Here is a 20,111-nt window from a genome sequence, read left to right on the forward strand (position 1 = left end):
TTGAAACTCTCCAATTGTCATTTTCAAAGCTTGCCAGGCTCAGTGAGAAAACAAGAACCTTTGCAGACTTTCAAGGGTAGAAGAGTAAATTTTATGGAGACAAAGCTTTTGTATGACATAGGCTGGAAATATAAACGTAGCCTCCTTCATAACACTTAATGTCTCTTAAAAATATGCATTGAAGGTACTGAGAAAATCTAAGAGGAATCTCTTTGCTTCTAATTTATGTTTTGTCAGCATTTAAGATAGACAGTAGTGTGCTATAGTCGAGGAGAACTACAAGTTCTTACTATCTGGAAGGTTTCAGGACACTTCACAGAATATTCTAAATTGGAAGGGACCCACAAATATTATTGAATCCAGCTCTTAAGTGCATGGCCATTCTGAGGATCAAACCCACAACCTTGGCATTCTTAGCTCTGTGCTCTAACCAATTAATCTCATTGGCTCTATACATGGCACGAAATGGATGCTGTTATACTAGGACCTAAGGCAGATTTTACAGTTTTTACTTTATTCTCTCTTTGATTTGGTCTTTTGCATGCTCATCTTTATTGAGGTTGCTGCCTGAGGATACACCATGGCTCTTCCTCTTCCTGTGTTCAGCCACTCCTTTGCTTTGTCACTCTTGGATCTAATTTGCTTTCCTTTAACTTTAAAGCTCCTCTCTCCCTTTAAAGGTCCATTATTAGCTGAATCATAGGTTTCCATGATCCTTTTTCTGTTTATCCTTCTATGACCTTTTTGCTTTTTATTCCTCTCTTTGACATGTTTTGAATCTCCTTTACTTGCCCCAGTGCATTTAATTTACCTTTTTAATTACTGACTTTGATCCATGGTCCCCTAGTTCCCCTCACTAGTGCCTTCACAAAACAATGTCTAATCTAAAGCAGCATAGATTTATGATCTGATGATCTGTTAATCTCCTGATCTTTTTCTGGAATACTGTCACCTGGCAGTAAGATATGGACCATACACACTAATGTGCGTTCCTCTGGGAAAATTGTGCAGCAGTTGTGGTGGTTTGTGTACCAGAAGGTTCTGTAGGCAGTGTGACCAGAAGTGGGTCGGAGAAAGCAACTCTGATTCTTCCTTTCAACCATTCTCAGCCATGTTATCAAGACCTTGGTGTACTTTTTTACCACATATTACCTTACTTGATATTTCTGCACCAACCTTAGTGTATCAACGGAGGAATATGTTCTAAGCAGTGCCCACCCTCTGTTAGTACTGCAATCAAAGGCAAAACCAGTGGGATTGAGGCTGTATCCATTGTACAGAAAGGAAATGTAGTCTGGACCAGAACCAGCTTCTGCTGTTACTCAGACAGGTACCCAAAATACGTTTAAATTTGCTCCACATAATTTGTGAGCTTAGTGTAGAAATGTTTTTGCTCCTTTTTCATTTAAAAACAACAAAACCCAAAATTTTAAAGCTGCAAAAATGCAATTTTTAAAAGAGGTATTTTTCTACATCTAGTGATGGAGAAGAATATTTGTAAACTTCAGCCAGCAGTCATTTAATTAAATATTAATTATATTTTATTATTTCTAATCAGATTATCAGCTGTAGCAGAGAAGTGGCAAAAAGAGATAGCATCTTAGTGTCATGAGACACACCAACACTTCCTAGGAAACATTTTGATAAACATAGATAGAAAAAGAAAACATGAAGTTAACAATGGTGAGGATGACCTTAACGTTTAGGATGTTAAGGCTTAGTTAATCTTAGTTAGGATGTTAATCTTAGTCTTTACTTCCTTCTATGGAATAATATTTATTTCAATGATCATTTGAATTTGAAAATAGAAATAGAATAGCAGGACAATGTAAGATGGATTGAGGACAGAAATTTTATTTTAAGAGGTCATGTTTTAACATTTTCAGCTGTGTTCAACTACTGGAGTTATCTCCCTAATTTTAACTAGTAGCTGTGTAATGTACTATTGTATCAAAGTGATGAAGAAGCATTTTCAGTTAATCTCTAACTGGAACTGTAGCTTCACAGTACTCAAATTTATTTCAGTCTTTCTGTAGAAATGCAAATACATCAGAACATAACTTCAAAAGGATTTTCTAAAATACAGTAAGCCAGATTTTATCACTTTCAGTTACTGTAAGCAGCACCTTGAGTGAAGGTGACAGGAAATGGTGATGTAGTCCAGCTATATTTACTAATTGTTTATCAGATTTCTGGCATTATTCTTCACATTTCTCCCTCTTCTGTCAAGCTTTAATAATAAATTATTTTGAGGCATTTACTGGCATCCAACTTCATGTCACTCCCTCTTTGTTGTTGTTTCAGTAATGCATTAGCTGTCTAAATTGCAGGGCTACATAGGAGTGGCTCAGAATCTCTTTTAACCACCAATAGTGGGTCTGGCAGAGTAGCTTCTGAAGGTGTTTTATTGACAAAAAGGGGCATTTAACAGCTGTTTATCTTATTGACCCACGCTCTTCTTTTGCCCACAGAGCTCAGTGGAGGTCTCTTTTGGCTGCTGTTATTATATTAAATTTTTGAATTATCAAATAAATAATCAACCCAAAATATTCCAGTGAAGTGCCTGCATTCTCATCCCAATCAAAAATCCTATTGCAACTTTTTGAACAAATCTTTGTCTCTTATGCTCTATCACATCTATCTCATCTGGCATTGTTTCTGATTCTATGAGGTTACAGGTACTCTTAAAACTGTCTTGATTTGGTGAATTGATTGTCTTATTGGTACTTGTGATTGTAGCCTTTTCTTTTTTCCTTTGGTGGGATTCATCTCAAGCCCTGGAACAAAAAACAGCAATGTCTCTCCCCTTAAAGACTGCAACATCAATTTACAAGGTCAAATGCATTGTTTTTAGTAAATGTGCATGACAGTTGACTCAGAAAAATTATCCCCCCTTAGAAGACAAATGCTACAGTAAAAGATGGGCACAAACTATGTAAATTACTGTGGCAGTTTTCCACACACCCCTTGCTGAGTCTTAGAGAGGGACCAGAATGGGGCTGCACCTCCCCTTTCCCCTTGGCAGCACCCTGAGGCTGAGGACAAAGAGTAGGGAGGGGAGTGAGTTCCTTTGGCCCCCGTGGTATATGGACACAGAATCAAACCCCAGGGAGCCCAGCTCACCTCTGATGTGCCTCACAACAGGATCAGCTGTGCCTGTGTTACTCCTGGCATGCCTCTTTAGTTTCTTCCTGAAGACCTACTGTGAGAGAGACTCCAAAAGTTCTCCACAGAATTGAATCCATTAGAAATTCCTTTCTGGGGTGTAACATAAATCTCCCTTACAACATCATTTTTCCCATTCCCATTTACTATTTTCCCATTCATGACAGGAAGTGAAGTCCACATGCAAACTTCAGTCCACAGAGGAAGAGGAGATAATCTAATGACAACTCCTCTCAAGGTATATCCAAATGGCTACAAATATATCCATCAGCTGCCCAAAGTCTGTGCTACTTTGTGCTGAGTCTCTTCCTGTTTCATAGAGGTGAATGATGTTAGTCTACTTTCCCAAGGCTTCACAGTCCTTGGGTAGCAACTCCAAAACTTTAAAACCATACTTAGGAGATGAACTCTAAAAAACATCAGGTAGCACATGGGATGAATACTTCCTGTATAAAGAATAAAAAAAGACTGACAGTGTAATGAGCTTTTAAATTAAGTAAGAATATAAAGCAGAGGTCCAAATAAAAAAAAAAAAATATATATATATATACATACATATATATATCTGGAACCAGCCATGTTTTAGGTGGCCCAGAAAGCAGCTTTCTGCATACTGTAGGATCTGTCTCTCAGTGATTTCCAAACTTGAAGCTGCGTTCCTGTGTGTATACATAAAAGCAGTTGAATGCAAAAAAGCTTGGAAAAATCCTGTCACAAGAAGAAAGTTTGCATAAAAAGTATTCAAAAAGTGGATCTGACAAATGCAGTATGTAAAGCTAGGAACCCTTTTACTCACACGCCATTTCATCCTTAAAGAATGAAGCATCACACTAGAGAAGCTTTATGGGAAGCAGTTTTAAGCTGGCATAGATGTGTTACTATCTGGAAATCAATTTCAACCTTGGACAGTGGAGCTTCCATTTTGCCTGCTGTTGATAAAGATAACTAGCAAGGGCTGAAGGGACTAGTGCAAGTGGTTAATTTCAGGTTTGCCATGATGTCCAACATCAATGGGATAGTATTTTGTGTACACAAAGCCCTAGGAAGACTGGCACCAGGTTGATTACCTTTTGTGAGGAGATAAGCCTCTTCCAACCCAAAATGAATGGGCTACTGTTCACCAGTCCCATTTATATATATGTGTGTGTACATATTTAAAGATGAAGTCTTGCAGCTTGCTGAGAAAGCATGGAGTTGGACAAGTTTATTGCTGTGGATTCATAGGCGCAAGCTGAGTAGTTGGAATTTTTACATTTGCTCAACAATTCTGCTAAACCCACTTTATTCCCTAAAGCACATAGTGTTTATTCTGTTTTTTCAGCAAAGTACAACTATTGATTATGAGATAGCATGTACACAAAAATCCTGCAACAAAACAAAAATACCTACAATAAAACAAAAAGCCTGTCAGTTTAAGTTTACCAGAGGTTCAGTAAAAGGAATTTTTGAGCATTCATTAGTTGAACTCCACATACAGAGGTTAATTCAAGTTAACCCCATTGACTGACAGAGCACTAAATGGATTTAAGTTGCAGTTCAATTACGTGCTTTCTTCTGTGGTGAATCCAGTGTAGGAAATCTCCGAACTCACACTTGTGTCTTCCATGGAAACAACTTCTCCCCATTTTTGGACTGCATTTCTCTGTTCCTTCACCTAAATGGCAACTGCTGGGGAGACCACTGGATTACTGGGTTAGGAGTCACTCTGGGAATCACAGCTTTTACTCTATTTGCATCATGGCACTGATGCCTCAGTGTGAAGCCTAGGTTTTCAAGCACTGCAAAAGCTCACCTGCAGGGAGCATGAAATGCAGCCCTGGGACTTTCAGACCTCCTTAGCAGTTTCATCAGGAAAAATGCCAGAAATGTACCCCTAGGCCACCTTTCCAGAGTGCAGTTGACTGGACAGCTACTCCATCCCACAGTTTGCTTTTTTGAATAGACTACTCCTGCTCTTCCCTCTGTGGATCCACCAAGACACTTCTTGCTTACTGTCCTCGATCCCCAGATCCCACCTGTAGATCCCGGCACTTCTCCTGTCTTTGCCTGAACAATTACCTGGCTGCACAGCAAACCAATGCAGCCAGCCAGCCTGGCGGGCTCACTCACTCTTCCTCTGCTGGGTTGGATCTCTGCCACATCAGTGATTATGCCCTGAGGCTGTGCTTTCTTGGATGTTTGCCAGGGAAACACTGCTGGCTTGGGCATTCTTTTTGTCAAGAGCTGCTTCCCTGCCCCTTGCCATGCCTGTTGTGCTTGTCCTGCTGTTTGCTGGGCATTACAAGGAACCAAGACAACAAGGGATCTGGAGACAAAAGTTTCCTCCTGTTTTAGCCAGAGTACTTCACCACTATTACTTCTCACATAATCCTACAAACAGCTGAACCATAGTATAGAAATTGCTGAAGCCACCTAACACAGAGTTGTCACAGGGGCCCCAAGCTGACGCTGAACAGTAGGTGGTGGATAATTTTTTTCCTTAAGTTTTTGTTTTGGTATTTGTATTATGCCATCTCATTTTGGAAAACTTTCTTTTATTTAGAGCTAGGAAGGATTAGTCCTCAATCTACTTGGGAAAAGACAAACAGTAACTTTTAATAAAGGTGTGATAATAGGCAAACAATTTCCTCTTTTGGTTTTCTAGGCCTGTTAGTATCTATGCTGTGTAGGTAAATGATCTGTTAAATCATAGTGACTCTTATTCTTGGTCACTCTATGCCTTATGGGTTTATCAGCCTAACAGATTTTTTCCTCATCCTGTCAGATTTTGAGAGTTCAGCCCTCATCTTTGACTAGTTGGCTACGAATACAACTAACTTGAATATGGGGCTCACAGAAAGGGAGAAAAGATATGGGATTTAGAAGTAGAATTGATGTGCTTCCCCTTCTCTCTCCAGCAAACATCTTTCTCTAGACATAATGCAAACCAAACTGACAGAATGGGGAAGATTATGTCCCTAACAGCATTTATCATGACATAGTATACTGTCCATCTTGAATTATCACAGAGGAATTGCAGCCAAATAATATGCAATTAGTCATTAGTATTACAGGATATGTTGTCAGGGCTTATTCATTCTTTGGGGTTAGGAAAACCACTGGCTGGTCATCAGAGAATGAACAAACGGTTCCCTGACACCTTTTTCCTCATTCCACATCTCCCCTCCCACCTGCTCTCATTTCTTCTCTCTGATTGCTCTCATGTCCTTTTTGATGAGGTATTAATAATAGCAAGGGTGCTAACCTACTTTTCATCAAACTTTTAAAGCCACAGAGCACCCCCACAGTGCCAGGCAGCAGCTGCTGGTCAGGCAGTGGGTTACAGCAGAATTAGAAGCAATACGCTCACAAATTTTCTTTGGTTTTGCTTTGCTCTTTTCATTTGTGTTCAGGAACAAAGAAAATGGGGAGTTGGAATGGGGAAGAGGAGAAGTGTTTGTTCAGAGAGAACAAAAAAGAGAATTTAGTTGAAAATAGGGCCTCAAATTGGTCTAACCTGGCTCTACTTTATGTTTCATGTGAATTACTCTCAGCGTATTTCTGAGCACTTCTGAGGTTGTTGAGATGCAGCAACAGAAAGAAATGGGACTCCAAACTCCACCCCCAGTGAATGAACATCAAATGAATCCTACAGCTCCAAGCTTGCATGGCTTACACCTGATGGTGTAGGTTATTATTTTATGGCTATGTCAGTTGTTTTCCCCATTAAGAAATGTCCTTTAGGAAGAATGGTAGTAGAGATAGCAAGCTCTATATGTTGTATTTTTATGTTGATGACTCCAATCCTTCTTGTTTCCTTAAAATGCAGAAAATACCTGTACCCTATTTAGTGAAATTTGCTCATTTTAAATGGCAAAACAAATTGTTGTATATCTGTTCAGCATACTGTCACAAGACAGTTATGTTTAGGAATATTAAAAAATATTCAAAAGGAATAATTTGACTAAAAGGATGCATTTCATACTGCTTTTAAATATGTGGGGTCATCCAGGGAAGTTTTGGAATGAAACATCATAACACAGGTCAGAGTATTTGTTCACTAAATCATTGCCTTCAATCTGCATTTTCTGACAATGTAAGGTAGCATTTTAGATGTGAGGTACCAAGCCTTTTCTCACACATGAACACAGGAGGAGGCTATTTTACAGATGATTCTTGCATTCCAGTTAGCCTGTACTTGAAAAAATATCTGAAAAAAAGACAATTTGTCAGGTCTATTTTGAGACCATGTGTTTTTCTCCTGTACAGGTATGAACAGTCTACACCTAAAATAGCCTTTTTGGGGAAAACCTAACCAAACAAACAAAAATCCCACCAACTTTTCTCTTAATTAAAAAGTTTATAAGTAAGACTTATTCCGCTCTCTAGAATCAAAGAAACAGCTCCACAGGCAGACTGAGCATCCACTGCGTTTGCTTTCCATTTTGTATACAGCAGAAAGACCTGATCTGTTATTAAAGCTGAAGGCGTGTGCCTTACTCCACACAATCCTTCACTGTCTTTCCTCTATTGTGATTGCTGTGAGATAGGTTCTAAGACATTAGTCAAAAGCAATGTTTTCTCAATAAAAGACCCAAGAAACACCTAATCTCTCTTAAAATCACTCCGAGAGCTCATTTATTTAGCTCAGGAATCTTTTGTCAGATGTCAATAAGAGGCACAAAGACTACACAAAAGGACTTTCTCTCAGTAAAATTAAGGTTTGAACCCCTTTCTGGTACCTTATTTCTGCCTTGCAGCTCCTTGAATTTTAAATCCACTTTCTGTGGTTAGTTTTGGATACATAATTCCCCTGGTACAGTTCAAGAAGTCCTTGAGATTATGGATTCACTGAAATCTTTTTATTTAGAAAAATAATAATGGCACATTAAAAACCACATGGAAATTGGGAAAATCTATTTATGTCCATGAATCTTAAAAAGACAGGGCGGGCCCCTGGATTTTAGCCACTGCACAGCCATGGCTAAGCACTATCCACTTAAGGTAGAAGCAGGTTTTTTTGGACACCAGTACAGAGGAAAGTGGAGCATGGTGTAGAGATGTTAACAGAGACTTGTATATGACAGCACCATGTAGAGAAAATTGTTTGGTCCCTAGCACCTCTAATCGGCTTGATTGCTCTGTAACAGCTTAGGAGCAGCTGTTCCTGCTTCTGTTTCTCCAGGTTATACAGACTTCCATACCTGAGCTTCTCTGCACTGAGAGGGACAGACTGTGCCTTAAGTCTCCCTGCAAAGGCTGGCCCTCCTTCCCTATCTGGTTAGCTCATTTGTGAAGAAATGTTTTGTCAGGTCCTGTGTTGATGCTGAGCTAGTTGGCTTGTAGTGGGATATCAGCTCTGCTCCTGCTGTCTTATAGGAGTTAAAGTCACCATCTGTAATGTCTCTGTACAGTGAACTGCTAACAGTCTGGTGACACTGACTGCAAAGTTTACAGCACCACTATTTCAATGAAAATCCCCTTTGGGGATCTCTGTCTACACAGACATGATCTGAATATTTCCTAGGACAGTGTTTATTCTCTAAAGAGTCAATCCACAATGATATACTGATCTGGAGTTTGATACTAAATCTTACTCATAATCTTCAAGTCATTTGCTCCATGGCACATTCTGCACACGTCCTCAGATGTCCTTTAGAGTTTAGTATCAGCAGTTCACTCTCACCTTTACATTTCCAAAACAAGTCTTACCCCCAGTGATGAAACTTAGCTGCTAGAATTCGTGGTTGAAACAATATTGTCACCCTGGTAAATAAGGCTGACCAAAGATGCTTATTTACCATCTTCAGATGGGTATGGTGGCAGAAAATTCTCTTTCATGGACTCCTTTGAGCTAGGGTTTATATAATGATCCAAAGCCAATCAAGGTATGATTGCTCATACCTCTACTTGCCAATCACTCAGGGCAAATCTATCCTACCCAGAAAGGAAGACTGTTTTTTTTAGGCTCCATGTTTCAAACAAAGGCCAAACAAGAACAGGAAGATTGGGTAGTCTCATTTTATATCATTTTTCTGAAGAAAACATTTCTGCTGGCTACTGTCCTAAGAACTGAAAAAGCAATTGTTGTAGGAGCGCACCTTATGGGTTTATGATCTACTTCTCTTCAAGTGGAAATACTGTATGCACTCCTTTGAAAAGGTTTGGGAATTGGTATTTTGACAGAGTACCTCAAAAAAGCACTATGTCATGAAACATAGTGCAAAATAAAAACAATATACTAGTTAATGGTTCTTTTGTTTTACATTTTCTTTCTTTCTGAAGGAGTAATGTAGTCTCAAAGTAGCTTATGTATAAATCTCTTTAAAAAATCCCTGTTTGATATCACTCCATTTCCTCTCCTCTGCCTTTCTCTCTTTGCTTCCTGTGCTCCTTTATGGGGTTTAGCGAGTGAGATGTGAGTTACATTGACAGAACAAACATGATAAATTCCTGCTGCCCTATGAAATTTGTTCAGTCGAGTTCCTCTGCTGCTGCGAATCTTAATGCTCTTCTCAGGCAGAGTTTTCAATCCATCAGATACTGTACAGCTGCATATGTGCACCACAGCGGGAAGATTTATGGGTTCCTATTTTTAGAATTTCATGTTTTGGCACCTCCATGCTGTTCATTTGCCCAAACTGTATTCTGCTAATTAAACCTTAAGACCTAAATTATAATGTACTTGGGGATGTTCAGCCAGTGAAGTAATGCAATTGCCTGAACATTTCTCGATTACATCCATTTATATATGAAATCATTTTCTTGTGAAGTAAAGGTACTGTAATGCCATATTTTTCATTTTGAAAAGAAAACTTACATTGCTTTTTATGAACATCTCAATGCAAAGTTATGTTATTTTTTGTTATTTCAGAACATTTAATATATTCATACACTTAATTCAATGATAGAATAGTTTGTAGTTTGAAAAAATCTGGATGAGAAATTTTAAACAGACAAAACCTCTTGGGGAATCTTCCTCGGCAGAGGTTAAAAGCTGAAAGTCTGAGAGTTAAAGGAAAAAGGCAGGACCAGTTTTATGCTGAAATGGCATTGGAAGCCACTGGAAACTGTTTTACCTGTAAGCTGAGCCCCAATTTTTTTATGCTAGCACTCATTTCACATTCTGGCACATCTTATCTTTAAAAATTAACCTTGTTTAGCAGTCTATCTTAAAACAACATCTCAACTTTTAGCTCATTTGCCAGGCCTAGGAAAGAGTGCAACCTTTACATTGTACAAGAAAATTACTTAGCAGCCAGCTCACGCAGTCTCATTTTACCTAGAAGTGGAGTTCTCAGTTATTTAGTACACATTGATTAATAATATAACATAACATTGATTCTTTTACACAGATGGTCACCATTTTTCTTGACTGAAAGTGTTAAGAATGAAAATAAAATTATCTGTAAATTTTAGAAACATATGCGTTGAGATGGGGTTATTAAAAAGTTGAGATTTCAAGGTGCAGTAGCAGGCCAGCCCTATGTGCTGAAGCAGGAGCTACTGGGGAAGAAGACCAGGCTGCTGAACAGGGAACTCTCACAGGAACTCGGGGGAAAAAAAGGGGGTTTATGACTTTTGGGATAAGGGGCAGGCAACTCAGGAAAAATATAAGGATGGCATTGGACCATGTAGAAAGAAAATTAGAAAGGTGGAAGTTAAACTAGAACTCAATCTTACCACTTCTGTAAAAGATAGTAAGTGCTTTTATAAATATGCTAACAACAAAAGGAGGGCCAAGGAAAATCTCCATCTTTATTGGAAACACAGGGGAGCATAGTCACCAAGGATGAAGAAAAGACTGAGATACTTAATACCTCTTAGGAGAGAACATAGCCTCAAATTGTGCCATAGAAGGTTCAGGATGGACATCAGGAATAACTTCATGGAAAGGGTTGTTAAATGTTGGAATGAACTGCTCAGGCAGGTGGTGAGGTCGCCATCCTTGGTGGTGTTCAGGAAGCAACTGGACTTGGCACATAGTGCCATGATCTAGTTGACAAAGGGCTGATTGAAGGTTGAACTCAATGATCTCAGAGGTATTTTCCAACCTATATTATTCTGTGATTCTTTGATTCTATTTTTTTATACTTTAACGGATGGCAAATTAAGGGCTCATTAAAAAAAAAAAAAAAGAAAAAAAAAAAAAAAAGAGAAACAGAGGAGAAATCCTTGATGCAGAAGACAAAAAATGCTGTTAGTGAGACATGAATTAAGTGACAAGAAATGCATCATCCCAAACAAGAAACCTGTGGTGCACTGAGTTTAGGACTAATGGGAGACTAAGTTAAATTTCTGATCTTACTAGGGTTATGTAGATTGAATGAAAAAATATAAGAGAACAGAAAATCCTTTTCACAAACAAGTCTTACTTTTAGGCACTGAAATGAGAGGAGGGGATGAGAAATTCTAAACTGAAGAAGTCTAAAAAGGTAACTTTGGGGCATATTAATGCAGAAACCACTGCAGACTGAATCTGCCCTCTCCAGTTATCACACAGAGAAACATGCACATGAATCTTTGTTCTTCTCCATTTAGTGGGAAAATAGCTAGTTCTGTAGCCCTGTCTCCTTTGCTTACGGGAAATGCAGAAGGTACTTGTTGCATCTTTACTTTGAAAGAAAAGTAGCATTAGAGACTAGAAAAACTCAATGGCATGAAAAGGGAAGTAGTTGTAAAGAATCATGGAAACATTATCTGGCTAAGTGAACTAGAATTATAACCCAAACTGCTGTCTTTATTTCCGCTTCACTGCCAAGCCTGCAACTAGATCCCTTATCACACCCCCTTCTGGCCTCCCACATAAAAAAGTTGTAAAGAAAATTCATTGCAGAAGATGTGCCCTTCCCTCTGGTCCTGAGAAATTTAGCTAAAAGTTATATACTGCATCTTGGGGCTTTACTGCCTTTCCTCGAAATCCCAGGGCTGCCACTGCCCAAGGGTAGTGATACCAGTGTGGATTCATAGATCTATTTAACTAACAAGGTAAGTGTCATGAAAGCCTTCTCTGAATCCCCGTTAGTCTTCCTGGTCTTGGAACAGCTCCTTCTGAATAGAAAGAGAGAGATGTAGCCCTCAGCAAGGGCATATTTTGTGGCTCTTTTAATTTCCCTGACTCCCCACTGTGGTTTCTAAGGTGTTGTATTGGATAATTGTATTCTGTGTTTCTCACTCTAAGGTTGATTTCTACTTTCAGAAGCAGGCTCGTTACCACCATTTTAAACTATTTTTCTAGGCTGCTTAGGAGGAAATGATGACTTTTCCTTCCTGGAGGGAAATTCTCAAGCACTTGGAACCAGGGAGCTGAAGAAACTTTAAGACCAGGTTAAGCAATGGTACTATGCTCTGCACAAAGATGACACACTTGCTTCAGTTTGGGAACAGTAGTGAGAATCTGGGTTAAAAAGTCCATACTGCTCTTCAGTTCTGTAGTTTAAGGAAATACATGACACATCAATTGTTCCAGATTCTCAGATCACATCAAAGAGATGGCTGGTCCATATCCATATCCATATCAATTGCTTTGACTCGCAATGAGATTCTGTAGAGTGGGCATTGAAATGGATATGACAACTAAGTATTTCTTAATTCTGGTTAGGTGACAGCATAAATCTATGTGCTGTGCTATGTACAAGCTCCATGTGTATTTATGTATCCATGTGTCTATTTCCCTTCAACAAAACACAAATGTTTCTCTGTCTTGCAGAGCTGATGCAGTGTAACTTGATATTAGAGAGAAAATTCTAGATGGGTAGTGAATATTCTAGTATTATCGGCTTATTCTATATGTGCTACATACAGAAATGTGCAACAAGTACAGATTTTTAACACAAAATTTCAGATTAGTTTATCCTAATGTGTCCTTCTGACCTTAAAAACTTGTAAATCCATTTGACTGAACTGATATTCTTCAGGAAAATAGGCATCTAAGCAATATCTTTTCCACAGTTCTGTCTGCCAATAGACTGTTTCTTCCTAAATACAGAAGTTCAGGGTGTCACTGCAGTAGATGATACCCACATATGAGCTCTATTATAAAAACCAGGAAACACTTATTGAAATATAATGTGGATATTTTAGCAAAACAACGTATTCATGAGTGAGGATATTTCTGGCAACATAACCTATGGACAGCAAATCTGTAGAACTGTCATTGTATCCTTGGAGATCACTAATCAAGGTTGGCAGAAGGGGCTAGAGTATAAAGAATACACTTCCTAAGAGTCCCTCAGCTAGAATGTAGACAGGATTTTTTTGTACTCTAACCTTCCTCTCATCTTGAGGTGACAGGAGAGCAGTTGTTATTAGCTATAGAACACTTTCTGTGAGTTTGGTTTGTTGATGCTTTCTCTTTTCTAGCATTCTATCAATTACATATAACGTCTCCAGTGGCCCAGGAACCTTCTTTAATCATTATTATATTCCAGAATATATGCACCATGTGCATAAAATGTCAACAATTATTTAAGCACGATATTCTGCACTGTACAAAGAAAACACTGACTACATGCAGAAGATGAGCAAATCGTCACACTCTCTTTGAAATATTGTATTAAATAACCGTACAATGCCTTATTTCTATTCAAAGTCACACTGGTTGCTTCAGGGCATAATTGGTTGGTTCATTCTTCAGCGCTGCCAGTTATTTTTCAAAATCATAAAACTGACTTTATCTCTGTAGTCTCAGTAATGCGCAGGTACTGAAGGGATTATGTTTTGTGAATGTTCTCACATTAATGCTGTAGACACTGAAATTTTCACTAAATCAGGGGATGTCTTGTTTGTTCTGGGGAGATCATAGTTTGGAGAAAGTTTGTACTATGACAGTTTTCACATCCCTTGGAAAAATAGGGAATATTTCTGTGAACTCATTAAATACATATTAATGTCTTTGACAACTGTATCTGACTATTTTCATTTGAAGTGAAGCAAATACTTGCATTACTGCTGTTAACTTCATATGGCTGCTTGACACCATTAACTGAACAGAGAAAACAAAACCATGAAGCTCCAGCTGATGTGATTTTTCTTCAAAGAGAAATAGTAACTGTTTGCTGTATTTGCACCCACCTATATACAGAATTTCATGCTATTACCATGGAAATCATGTCTTGTTAGAGGCTGCTATTAAAAGGCACATTTTTTTAGACTACTTCACAACACATATACACCTGTTTTGATTATTTCATAATTATTTTATAATTTTTAAGTTATCAATGCACTTCACATGCTAAAATAAATATAGAGGTGAGTTAAAGACAGGACAATTTTATCAGATGCATTAAAATAAATCTAAAATTTCAAATCAATTTTAAACAGAACAAAAAAAAGTGAGCTGCATTATTTTTAAAGTTACTCACTGAATAAAAGTTTGTGGCATTGTTCTTTCAGAATTATTTCTTCAACATTCTTCAAAGCATGGCAAGTATTGCTGTTAAACAATCTCTGTAGTGCGAACAGCAGTCATCAGCATGTAATTTGAAACATGCCTTTTTAGATGGCTAAAACAATTAAAGCAGGGTAAATATTGGGGACAAATGCACATTAATGTACATTTGTATTAATGAAAAAAATTTAATTTTGACTGCATTGCTGCTTCTCATGCTTCTTGGATAGCTATATCTTGAGATTTATGTTGCAGATAGTTGCAGTAAACGACAATTTCATCTTCTAAGACACTCCTTGACCTCTCATTTCAGTCGTCTCAGAACCCTGAGATGAAGCTTATCAAGACAAAGTCATGAATGAGCTTTCTGCTGGTTAAAATGCTTAATTAATTTCAGAATAAAACTTATCTCAAAAACTGGTTTTGCTTTACAAATACTTACAGTGTTCTTAGAAAATTCTAAATACTTTTTGTTATGGCAGGAGAGCATTAAAAACAGAGAGTCTTCAACACAGAAAGCTATGGACCAGTGTAAGTCATGACAAGAAGGAATGCACCTTGGTAAGGTCTGACAGATGTTGGTGGCTAGAGCACACTGCATCTCATTAAGTTTAGTGTAAGGTTCCTGAAGTAATTGCTTAGCAAAGTAAAAATCTGTGGTCCCTATAAGCAATGTAAAGGCAACATAATTATAAGAGATTTGATGCTACTTGTAGTAAATGCACCTTGCTGAATATCTTTAACAATGTGGATTTGGAGAGTCATGATACAAGTGATGACACAAAAATTGAAATTAGTGTTTTGTGACTTCCCTACAGAGTCTTTGACTTCCAAGAGTCTCTGTTGTCTTCTTTGTATTAAAATGAGTGCTTATCTTTTTTAAAATCACTTATATACCAATAAGTAAATGTCAGGTTAATTGTTTTGGTGCCATTTGATTTGTCCTGCAAAATCCAAACTATGCTCCCAGTTGAACTAGCTGGGCTTTGTGAATCAAATTGTCAGTAGTGGGCTGTGATGGATTGTGACTGAGGAAGGCACAGCACCACAGGTACCAACAGTTGATCAACCACTTAATGCTGCTTGATGACATTAACTTTGATTCCAAGCAAAGCAAGTTAATCTCTCTGTAAGGGAGAGCTTCTTGCACAGTTAGCTGGTAATGTATCTCTAAGCCACGAAAATAGTGTATCAAGATTTCAATACCATTGGTAAGCATTATGGATGAGGAAATAACTTTTGTAAGACATGTCAGGAAGTGATTTGCTCTCAGTAATGCAGAGAGATTACAGAGTACAAAGAAATAATGTGCTTTGAAACTTCAGTGCGAAAGACAATTTTTCTTGAGGGAGAGATGTTCATATCCTTGTGAGTTAAATTCAATTTAGCACCAGGCAGAGCAGTTGAGAGGGAAATTCAGTGCATGTCATACAGAACTGCAGTTTATTTTTGCCCGGTAAAAGGGTTGTACATGTTATAATAAAGAATTTTGGTGTGTGTGACCAGACTGGGTGTGACGAGGGAGTAGAAAAGGTACAACCATTTTTACCTGTTCTATTCCCTTCTGGCTAAGCTGTGTGTATGGAAAGCAACTGTGCTACCTGATGCACCTGAGAGTTGAAGAAGCCATCAGCATCCTTGAGATAAATGTCACAAAACGTCCCAGTAGGAAAGCCAGATCTTGTCTCCCTGTCTATCCACGCAAGGTCAAATGGTGTGTGCTCATGATGGGAGTCATGATGTTGTTTGAAAACTGTTGCTGGTGCACATGTTTAATCCCACTGCAGAAGTGCAGTATTGGGGTATCAAAGATTTACAACACAGCACAGCACAATGTAAAAGTTGCTCTGAGGACTTCATTTGGAAAGGGATGCTTTTGGGTTCTCTTGCTGTATTTCAGATTGGTGGCCAAATAGTTCTACTAGACTAACATAAATTTTCATGTTGTTTCCACTTCTCAGGGACCCTTAAATCTACTTGGAGCTTTCTCTGTATCAAGATATCAACATGGCACAGAGCTTTCACAGATATCCATGAAAAAGTACAGTCATTAATGAACTTGAACCACTGTAAAGCAGGTTATTCCTCAAGAGTAGTGAGTGCAGTTTATTTGAGCATGATAATAATGGAATATTTATGCTAAATTTCACCTGAAGATAAGGTGATTATTATTGGAGAATCCTCTTTGCTTTATTTTAAGTAGGATATTAAAAAGAAATAATAATGGGCAGAGTCTGGAAGCAGACTATATAGGAGATTGCACCTGATGTAGTGCAGATCAGGAGTAGATAAAGATGAATGATATATTTTAGCCAAATTTTTTTCCTGCCATAGGAGGCATATATAGATATAGATATAGCTTTAATGACCTATTTTGTAAATTTGATTTCTTTCTTCTTAAATTCTTCTGAAATTTCCTTAAAAATTCCCACCTACATTCCAGCAGTAGTTCATTACTTATTGGATTATTCATGATGTTTGGATTATTTTTCTTTTCAGACAAACTCATAAGGATTGCAAAGTTTACTGCTAGTAAATCAAAGGAATCTCCATAAACAGTTTAGCTAGTCACATATCAGTCTAGCAGAAAGTTACTACTGTTGTGGTGACAAGGAAACCAAGAAGGAAAATGGCAGACCAAGTAAGTAGGATACTGAACACATCACAGAATCACAGAATGGGAAAGAAAGAAAAATCAGGAAAACTCTTCAGCTTCTAATGAAAGGCTGCAGGAACTGTCTGGCTGTAGAAAGGCTGAGATAATGAGAAAAGTGGATGTACAACAAGGTGTTAAACTGTTAAGGTCTGTTATATGGTTAATCAATTCAGTCTAAAAATGTACTTGAATAGGGCCCTTCTAGTCCCCTCTTCCAGCTGCAGACAAAAAAAAAAAAAAAAAAAAAAAAAAAAAAAGCAGACTTCAAAATATGTACAAAACCCACTTACATGTATATGTATGTAAATTTTACCATTCATCCCTGGTAATCAGTTACTGCTGGAAACTGAATTTTGAAAGACCAATACATTTTGACAATTTATTGGGACCACTGGGTTATTAAAACTTGGCCCAGGATCTCCCCTCTTGGTCAAACTGCATACAGGAATACTTTCAACATTATATATGCTCCTAATTGTTTGCTAGTAGACTACTAAAAATAGGAGCAGTTTAAAGCTTTTGGTTAAGACTAATAACCTCATATTTGTTATGAGCTATTCACAAGAGTTTATCACTATAGTTAATCGAAATCCATGGAAGAGCATAATTCACACAATGTAAGCAGCCCTCCAAAAAGTCAGATCTTTAGTTCTTGAAAGGACTTTTGTTTTTGTCTTTAAATTTAAAAAAAAAAAATACGGGAAAAAGCCTCTTGGGTGAAATTTAATTAAAGGTGATGTGTAGCCAAGTGCAAATATATCTTCTGAGATTAAAATTTCTGCATCTCTGCATCTCTGCACAGGACAGAAAGACAGTGCCATGTTTAAAATGCAGGTTATTAAGTCTTTTATTAGGCATCCAATTTGGCATCCAATTTGAAGTCAGTGCAACTTCTGCAATTAACTGTAATGAACTGGGTTTGGATCTTAGTTTTGTTGGTATAAGCAAAATCAAATATGAATTCTACTCTTTATCTGTGTTAAACATTCTCCTTGGATGGAGCTGAAGTTGGAAGTGCAATTGGAAATCCCCTAACATTCAGTTCAACACACCTGGGATGTCTAAGTTTCTTGTTATTGTGGCTGGCTTTTGGAAAGGGATATTGTCTTCTGAATCCTCCCTCTGTATTTTTGCCAGAGAAGAATATTATCATTTCTGATGGGGAAAACAAGGGACAAGAAGGAAAGTGACTCACCCAGTGCCTGACTGCAACCTCTGCAGTGTTTAAAGCTTTAAGAATGGGATTCCTTTGAGCAGTGCAGGGGGCAGACCAGCGCTCTTCCATAAGCCCTGTGAGCAGACTGAGTTCTAGCCAGCTGTGCCACTTGAGGCACAGGTCTTGAGGGGTTGTCCCCAGGAACCAGCTGGCCCAGAACACGAGTATGCTGCTCTGCAGACATGCTCTGTCCCTGCTGCTGAGGAAAGCTTGCCGCAGATTTTGCAGCTGCCTGGAGAACCCTGCTGCAGGGTGCAGCAGGAGCACCAGCTCTTGCTTTAGCTGCTGCTTACAGCTCCTTTGGCAGCTTGTCAGGCAGCTGAGCAGTTTGACACTGTCAGACATGGATGCTTCAGAAATGGAGGCAGGATGTGACATCTTCTGCTCAGCTTTACATGTGCTCTCTCAGGTCAGAGTTGTGTTAGTCTCATCCTGCTTCAGTTAAAGCAATTTCATCTGGATGCTGCCTCCTCCTCACACAGATGCCTTGAAGGCAAAGTGTAGTATGGTTCAGTAAAGTCACAAACATATTTCAGTCTGGGCTGGGTATGAACTGGGGCAAGAGCGGTGAGACCACTTAGAAATGTTAAAATGTCCCCTCTCTAATGCAGAGCCATTTTTGAAGAATTAAGCACACACAGAGAGCTCAAAATTTGCAAAGAAAACCTTCAGAAAATTATTTCCAAATTAAGACTGTAGTTTACAAAATCAGCAATACAAATAAAGAAGACGTTATTCTCCCTAAACTCTCATACTAAGTGTTCTTTTATAGTGCTTTAATACTAAGGAATGAAATAAAGAGAAAGATGATTAGTTTACAAAAGTATTAGAATCAGCAGTGACATTACGACTAGTAATTGCAAGCTGCCTTTGCTTGTTGACTGTCCTGACATCATCAGTTGTGTTTAAATAGATAAGAATTAGCAATCCCACACTAAACAGAACAGTAAATAGCAGGACTGTCTTCTGAGATTTAGCACCAAGCCACAGACTGTTAATGGGAGAACGGAAGCTGTGGGAGGGAGTGAGTCCTGTTCCAACTGCTAATTAATCCGATATATAAATCCTCAAAGAGAGATCAACAAAACAAGGCTCTTGTTTTTGTGGAAGGTGCTTTTCTAACAGCAGAAGAGAAAATAATAATAATAATTAGCCAGTCAACTTGGAAGGCCTTATGTGGAAAGTACACAGTGTTATGTGCAAATATGTTGCCAAATGGAGAGCTTTCTTTATTTATTGGAGTGTTTGGAGCAACAAACTAGAGCCTTTGCATATTGGATTGCAATTTGCATATTTACTTAATGCTCTTCCTTTTTTTCTACTGCTTACCCTCCCTTCACTCAGAAACAAACCTACAGCAGAGCAGCCACATTTCTCAGAGCCGGTTTCATCTGCTGACATCAATGGATTTGCACCACAGATGAATGTGGCTGTTTGTGCCTCATCCTGGTAATCATGGCAGCTGTTAAGCTTGACCGTGAACTCAAGAATCCCATCATCTGTCACTGTGTTTGTCTTCCCAACAGTGTTTTTGTCAAAATAGTTATGCTGGGAGAGAAACACTGTGGAATGCACAGCAGGTCTCAGCCTACTGCCCAAATCCAACACAAAAGTACAAAACTTTCTCTTGCATTTTCTTGATGGTGTGTCCTATTATCCCCGACAGGAAAGGCAAGAAGCTGAGCAGACAAAATACCCTCGCTAGA

This window comes from Onychostruthus taczanowskii, unplaced genomic scaffold (assembly GCF_017590055.1).
Source record: "Onychostruthus taczanowskii isolate IOZ18803 unplaced genomic scaffold, ASM1759005v1 scaffold88, whole genome shotgun sequence".
Taxonomy (NCBI): domain Eukaryota; kingdom Metazoa; phylum Chordata; class Aves; order Passeriformes; family Passeridae; genus Onychostruthus; species Onychostruthus taczanowskii.